Here is a 7,991-nt window from a genome sequence, read left to right as displayed (position 1 = left end):
TGAACTCCCCTCCTCTTAATCTCTTGTGGGCACCCACGTGACGTCCATCATCACGTCATCATCGTCACCTTCACCACCACTGACATTAGAGATCTTGGAGTAGGCAGCAACAGCGGGGAACACCCTCCTTGGGCTAATCTGGGTACTGTCGTTAGACCGCTGGGTGGCGGCCGTTGCTACCTCCTCTTCCTCATCCAATGCCAAAAATGGCTGCGCATCGGTAAGGTCTGGGAATGAATGGGAAAATAATTTCTCTGACTCGAGAGGAGGGGCTATGGTGGTGGTGGTGGTGCTGATGTCTTTGGGGGTGCACACAGCAGAGAGTGAGGAGGGTGCAGATACAGAGGATGAGGAGGGTGCAGAAGCGGAAGGCTGATTGAGCCACTCAACCAACTCTGGTGCTTCCTTTGACGTAATCATAAGCACCTTCTCCAACTTCCCACTTAGGCTCCGACCTGGTGCACCTGCCCGACCCCTACCACCCATGCGAAGCAGCCTACCTGTTCCTCTGCCTGTGGAAGCCGATATAGCACACCCCCAATCTGTATTTTGTGGAAGCTGGTATGTAAAACCCCTTAATCAGTATTTTGTAGAAGCATGTATATCGCACCCCTCAATCAGTATTTTGTAGAAGCAGGTATATCGTACCCCTCAATCAGTATTTTGTGGAAGCCGGTGTATCGCACCCCTCAATTAATATTTGGTGGAATCAGGTATATCGCACCCCTCATTCAGTATTTTGTGGAAGCAGGTATATAGAACCCCTTAATCAGTATTTTGTAGAAGCAGGTATATCACACCCCACAATTAGTATTTTGTGGAAAAAGGTATATAGAACACCTGAATCAATATTTGGTGGAAGCAGGTATATCGCTCCTCAATCAGTATTTTGTGGAAGCAGGTATATCAAACCCCTTAATCAGTATTTTGTGTAAGCATGTATATCGCACCCCTCAATCAGTATTTTGTGGAAGCAGGTATATCGCACCCCTCAATCAGTATTTTGTGGAAGCAGGGTTATATAACCCCTTAATCAGTATTTTGTAGAAGCAGGTATATTGCACCCCTCAATCAGTATTTGGTGGAAGCAGGTATATCAAACCCCTTAATCAGTATTTTGTGGAAGCAGGTATATCAAACCCCTTAATCAGTATTTTGTGCAAGCAGGTATATCGCACCCCTCAATCAGTATTTTGTGGAAGCAGGTATATAGAACCCCTTAATCAGTATTTTGTAGAAGCATGTGTATTGCACCCCTCAATCAGTATTTTGTGGAGACAGGTATATAAAACCCCTGAATCAATATATTGTGGAAGCAGGTATATCGAACCCCTCAATCATTATTTTGTGGAAGACGGTGTATCGCAGGCCTCAATCAATATTTGGTGGAAGCTGGAATATCGCACCACTCAATCAGTATTTTGTGGAAGGAGGCATATCAAACCCCTTAACCCCTTAACGACCCAGGACGAGAATGCTCGTCCTAAATCGCCGGCACTTAGCGCTAGAGGACGATCGTTCTCGTCCTGCAGTCGTTCCTCCCCCCCCCCCGTGTGCGGTGCCGCGATCAGCGGCAGAGATCCGGCTGTTACTGACAGCGGGATCCCTGCTGCATCCACCAGCCTCGGCGATAACGCAGATGCCAGTGGATTAAACCCTCATATACCGCGGTCAGCGCTGACCGCGGGGCATATGGGAGGTTTTCGCTCCCTCACCTCATCCATCGGTCCCCGCGCTGCTGTGGCGGGGACTCGATGGTTGCCATGGCCGCCCCAAGCCAAGCATGTACGAAAGCCTAAGAGGCCCAGCCCTCAGGCTGGGTCTCCTAGGCAACTGTTAGCGTCTTACAGTGTAAGACACTAACAGTTCAATACAGCACAATACAGATGTATCGTGCTGCATTGAAACAGGGATCAGACCCTGTAATGTTGAAGTCCCAGAGTGGGGCAAATAATAAAGTGGAAAATAAAAAACAGTGTCCATGTGCTGAAACATCTCAATTGGCTGTCCTGTCCCACATGATGGATGTGTCATGGGTCAAAGTTCGGCACAATGTAAAAGAATATGGCGCATGTGAACATTGCCATATGTTCATATGTTTGGCGAATCGTGAACGAGCAAAGTTCGCCATGAAACGACCGCGGGGCGAACCGCAAGGCCATCTCTAACTAGAGCTTCACAGGTTGGCCGCTGGAATCCTCTTCGACTCCTCCATGACGACATCACAGAGCTGGTGGATGTTAGAGACCTTGCGCTCCTCCACCTTCCGTTTGAGGATACTCCATAGATGCTCAATAAGGTTTAGGTCTGAAGACATGCTTGGCCAGTCCAGCACATCAGTTTCTTTAGCAAGGAAGTGGTCGTCTTGGAGGTGTGTTTCGGCCATTATCATGTTGGAATACTGCCCTGCAGCCCAGATTCTGAAGGGAAGGGATCGTGCTCTGCTTCAGTATGTCATAGTACATGGTTCCCTCAATGAACTGTAGCTCCCCACAGCTGGCAGCACTCATGCAGCCCCAAACCATGACACTCCCACCACCATGCTTGACTGTAGGCAGGACACACTTGTCTTTATACTAATCACCTGGTTGCCGCCACACATGCTTGACACCATCTGGACCAAATAAGTTTATCTTGGTGTCATCAGACTACAGGACGTGGTTCTAGTAATCCATGTCCTTAGTCTGCTTGTCTTCAGCAAACTGTGGGCTTTCTTGTGCATCATCTTAAGAAGAAGCTTCCTTCTGGGACAACAGCCATGCAGACCAATGTGATGCAGTGTGCGGCAGATGGTCTGAGCACTGACAGGCTGAACCCCAATCCCTTTAACCTCTGCAGCAATGTTGGCAGCACTCATACAACCTCTGGATATGAGAGAGCAAATGCATTCAACTTCTTTGGTCGACCATGGCGAGGCTGTTCTTAGTAGAATCTGTCTTGTTAAACCACTGTATGGTCTTGGCCACCATGCTGCAGCTCTGTTTCAGGGTGTTAGCAATCTTCTTATAGCCTCAGCCATCTTTATTTAGAGCAACAAATCTTTTTTTTCAGATCCTCAGAAAGTTCTTTGCCATGAGGTGCCATATTAAACTTCCAATGACCAATATGAGAGGGTGTGAGAGCGATAAAACTATATTTAACACACCTGCTCATCGTTCACACTTGAGACCTTGTAATACTAACGAGTCACATGAAACCGGGGAGAGAAAATGGCTAATTGGGCACCATTTGGCCATTTTCACTTAGGGGTGTACTCACGGTTTAGACATTAATGGCTGTGTGCTGAGTTATTTTGAGGGCACACAAAATTTAGACTGTTATACAAGCTGTACACTGATTACTGTACATTGTATCAAAGTGTCATATCTTCAATGCTGTCCCATGAAAGAAAGTTTGTAACAGCAAAATGTTAAAATGTTTTGGTAGGTTAACTATATTCTGCCTTCTTTTGAAAAATAAAATATATCGACAAGACATGATATAAAATGTACCATAATGTGGGAACACTAATGTTATGCAAGCAATAACATGTAATGTATATCATTTATGTTGAAATCGATGTCTATTTATGATATTTCAATAAAAATCATTCTAACTAAAAGATATAATAAATAATTTACAAAAATGTGAGGGGTGTACCCACTTTTGTAAGATACTGTATATATATATATATATATATATATATATATATATATATACACACACACAGTATACACTCACCTAAAGAATTATTAGGAACACCTGTTCTATTTCTCATTGATGCAATTATCTAGTCAACCAATCACAGGGCAGTTGCTTCAATGCATTTAGGGGTGTGGTCCTGGTCAAGACAATCTCCTGAACTCCAAACTGATTGTCAGAATGGGAAAGAAAGGTGATTTAAGCAATTTTGAGCGTGGAATGGTTGTTGGTGCCAGACGGGCCGGTCTGAGTATTTCACAATCTGCTCAGTTATTGGGATTTTCACGCACAACCATTTCTAGGGTTTACAAAGAATGGTGTGAAAAGGGAAAAACATCCAGTATGCGGCAGTCCTGTGGGCAAAAATGCCTTGTGGATGCGAGAGGTCAGAGGAGAATGGGCCGACTGATTCAAGCTGATAGAAGAGCAACGTTGACTGAAATAACCACTCGTTACAACCGAGGTCTGCAGCAAAGCATTTGTGAAGCCACAACACGCACAACCTTGAGGCGGATGGGCTACAACAGCAGAAGACCCCACCGGGTACCACTCATCTCCACTACAAATTGGAAAAATTGGACTGTTGAAGACTGGAAAAATGTGGCCTGGTCTGATGAGTCTCGATTTCTGTTGAGACATTCAAATGGTAGAGTCAGAATTTGGCGTAAACAGAATGAGAAGATGTATCCATCCTCTGATGGCTACTTCCAGCAGGATAATGCACCATGTCACAAAGCTCGAATCATTTCAAATTGGTTTCTTGAACATGACAATGAGTTCACTGTACTAAAATGGCCTCCACAGTCACCAGATCTCAACCCAATAGAGCATCTTTGGGATGTGGTGGAACGGAAGCTTCGTGCCCTGGATGTGCATCCCTCAAATCTCCATCAACTGCAAGATGCTATCCCATCAATATGGGCCAACATTTCTAAAGAATGCTATCAGCACCTTGTTGAATCAATGCCACGTAGAATTAAGGCAGTTCTGAAGGCAAAAGGGGGTCCAACACCGTATTAGTATGGTGTTCCTAATAATTCTTTAGGTGAGTGTATATACCCAATATGTGCACTTCCCTCTACAAGTTTCATCAGGTACTAGGGGTCATTTGGGGGGCAAAGAAGAGTTCCCTTTAAATGAGCGCTGACTGACTTGTATATCGATATATATTGTCCAGGCATTAGCCCTTTCAATACGCCTTATAGTATTGTGTCATGTCCATAGATTTAGAGTAGTTTGAGAGAAAAAAAGTAGTAAAGACAACAATGATGACATCAGCTGTGGGACTCTGGGATCTCCCCTGAGGATCTCACCACTTTATATAATCCTTGTACACTAAGGACACTTGTGCTTCTCCACAGAACAGCAGCTTGTCAGATAAGATCTAGGAACTTCTGAATGTTTCCTATGTGAAGTCATCAATGGTACCAGGAATACAGGTACTGTTCACCTCCATTCACCTTCATGTTATTTCTATCTAGATCTGAACATGGTTCTACCTTTTTCGGATTTTTTTTTTACACACAATTTTTTGTCACTTTTCTTAATTCCCTGAAATTAAAAATAAATCATTGCAACCTATAAGATATCTATGTGTAACCTACTCCCAGAATTTATTTTTACATCCTCCCTTCCAGAGATATAACTTTAAGCTTCTGGGCCCCTATGTAAAATCTATAGCAGGGCCCCTAGCTACCATGTGTCATTTATGATATTAGTGTAACATGATATGTAGTGTATGTAGTCAGATTATGGTTGTTAGAGATGAGCGAATTTCTGAAAAATTTGATTCAGTCAGTTTGCCGAATTTTCTGAAAAGATTTGATTTGATCCGAATTTATTTCCTGGCTGCAGAGAGCCTGTATAGTGGTGTTGAACAACACTGTGAACTCAGCCTTACAGGTCAATGTTAGCGCCAGTTCTAAAGAACCGTGCAAAGGCCCAAGATCCTACATTGGAGTGAATGAGCGCACTCCTTTTACACCATCATCAGCTTCCACATAGATTTCTACAGAACCTGTTCTATTAAACGCTTATAAAAGTAGAGGTCCCCGACAGAGAGGAGAGGGTGTCAGCAGTAAGTTTGTGTTGACATCACAGATTATTTTGCCCTTCCTCTGATCCGTCAGAACAATAACCCCCAAAAAACTGATCCTGTCTGTTAAGCATCCGCCTTCACTCGGTCCGCATTTGGTCAGTAATCCATTAGTATTGCTAAAGCCAAAAAAATACAGGAGTGGATCCAAAACAGAAATGACACGTGAATGGAATATTTGCATGTCTTCTGTGTTTGGTATCCACTCCTGCTTTTGGCTACCAAATTATAAGCCAATTCTGATGCAAAATAGGGCCCATGTCATACAGGTCTTATGTAGTACTCTAGAGCAGGGAATACTTTGACATTTGTGGACATTTGCTTATATCCCCTATGCAAAGTTAAAACTTCTTACTTTATTTCTCTTGAAAGGGTTAACTTATACTGTCTAATAGTGTTGATCGAGCACCGTAATTCTCGGGGGCTCGGGTCGAACACATCGGGATGTTCGGGTGCTCAACCGAGCACCCGAGTATAATGGAAGTCAATGGCAGAACCCGAGCATTAAACCAGGCACCCCCTGCTCTGAAGAGGGGAGGGGGCCTGGTTCATAGGAAAATGTCAGAAATTGATAGAAACACCACTGAAATGGTTCAGGAACATGAGGAGGATGTCTGGATGCATCTTGGACTCCCAGGTCGCTGCTGGGAAAGATGTTGTCTGATTAGTACGCACTTTTACAGACTGACAATAATACGCACAAAACCGAAGATAAAATCGATTTTAGAGGAAAAATTGTTAGGAAACATTCTTTCCTGTATATTTACTTGTATATAAAGTGCAATTGCTGCCCAAAATGTTGATTTCCGGAACTTGGGCCATGATTAAGAGGGACGGCCAGTGGCATCCGTATTGCGCCGCTAGAGGTGAAATTCGTGGACCGGTGCAAGGCGAACCACAGTGAAAGCATTTGCCAAGAATGTTTTTATTAATCAACAATGAAAGTCGGAGGTTCGAAGACGATCCGACAGGCGATCCGGCAGCGTTATTCCCATGACCGGCCGAGCAGCTTCCGGGAAACCAAAGTCTTTGGGTTCCGGGGGGAGTATGGTTGCAAAGCTGAAACTTAAACTAATTGACGGAAGGGCACCACCAGGAGTGGAGCCTGCGGCTTAATTTGACTCAACACGGCAATCCTCACCTGGCCCGGACACGGAAAGGATTGAGAGATTGATAGCTCTTTCTTGATTCTGTGGGTGGTGGTGCATGGCCGTTCTGAGTTGGTGGAGCGATTTGTCTGGTTAATTCCGATAACCAACAAGACTCCTCCGTGCTAATTAGTTACGTGACCCCCGGCGGTGAGGATTGTGTTGACCAGACTCTTATAGGAGAGTGCCTGCAGCTTAGCTGACCATAGAAAAAATTATGGTTGAGGACCTGCAGGTGAGCTGACCATCGCAAACATGGGCGAGGGCCTACTGCCGCTTTGTTGACTTTAGATAACTTTTGTCTGATCGCACGTTCCCGTGACATCGATGATCCATTTGGATGTCTGCCGTATAAACTTTCGATGTTCTTTAATGCGCCTAACATGGTGACCATGGGTAACGAGGAATCAGTGTTTGATTCCGGAGAGGGAGCCTGAGAAACTGCTACCACATCCAAAGAAGGCAAGCGGGTGGCGAGCAAATTACCCACTCCCGACTCGGGGAGGTAGTGATGATAAATAACAACACAGGACTCTTAAGAGGCCCTGTTATTGGAATGAGTAATAAAAAATTACAGGGAATGTCACTGGTATTTAGGATGAGGAAAAATTATACAGGAGAGGTACCACAGGTAATGTCACTGTTCTCAGCGTCTACGCAAAAAGTACGCTGTTTGTCACAGATATGCGACGGCCTGCAGGTGAGCTGACCATCGCAAACATTATGGGCGAGGGCCTGCTGCAGCTTTGTTGACTCTAGATAGCTTTTACCTGACTGCACGTCTCCGTGACGTCGATGATCCATTTGGATGTCTGCCATATCAACTTTCGATGTTCTTTTATGCGCCTAACATGGTGACCATGGGTAACGGGGAATCAGTGTTCGATTCAGGAGAGGGAGCCTGAGAAACAGCTACCACATCCAAGGAAGGCAAGCGTGGGACGCGCAAATTACACACTCCCGACTGTCCGAAGAGGATACCGTCTATTGAAAAATGCAATTTTATGTGACAGAAAAATTTTAGAAGCGCACACGTTACACAGTAGATGTGGGCCTGGTTAGATCAC

This window comes from Bufo bufo, chromosome 1 (genome assembly GCF_905171765.1).
Source record: "Bufo bufo chromosome 1, aBufBuf1.1, whole genome shotgun sequence".
Taxonomy (NCBI): domain Eukaryota; kingdom Metazoa; phylum Chordata; class Amphibia; order Anura; family Bufonidae; genus Bufo; species Bufo bufo.
Note: the sequence above shows the minus strand (reverse complement) of the source record.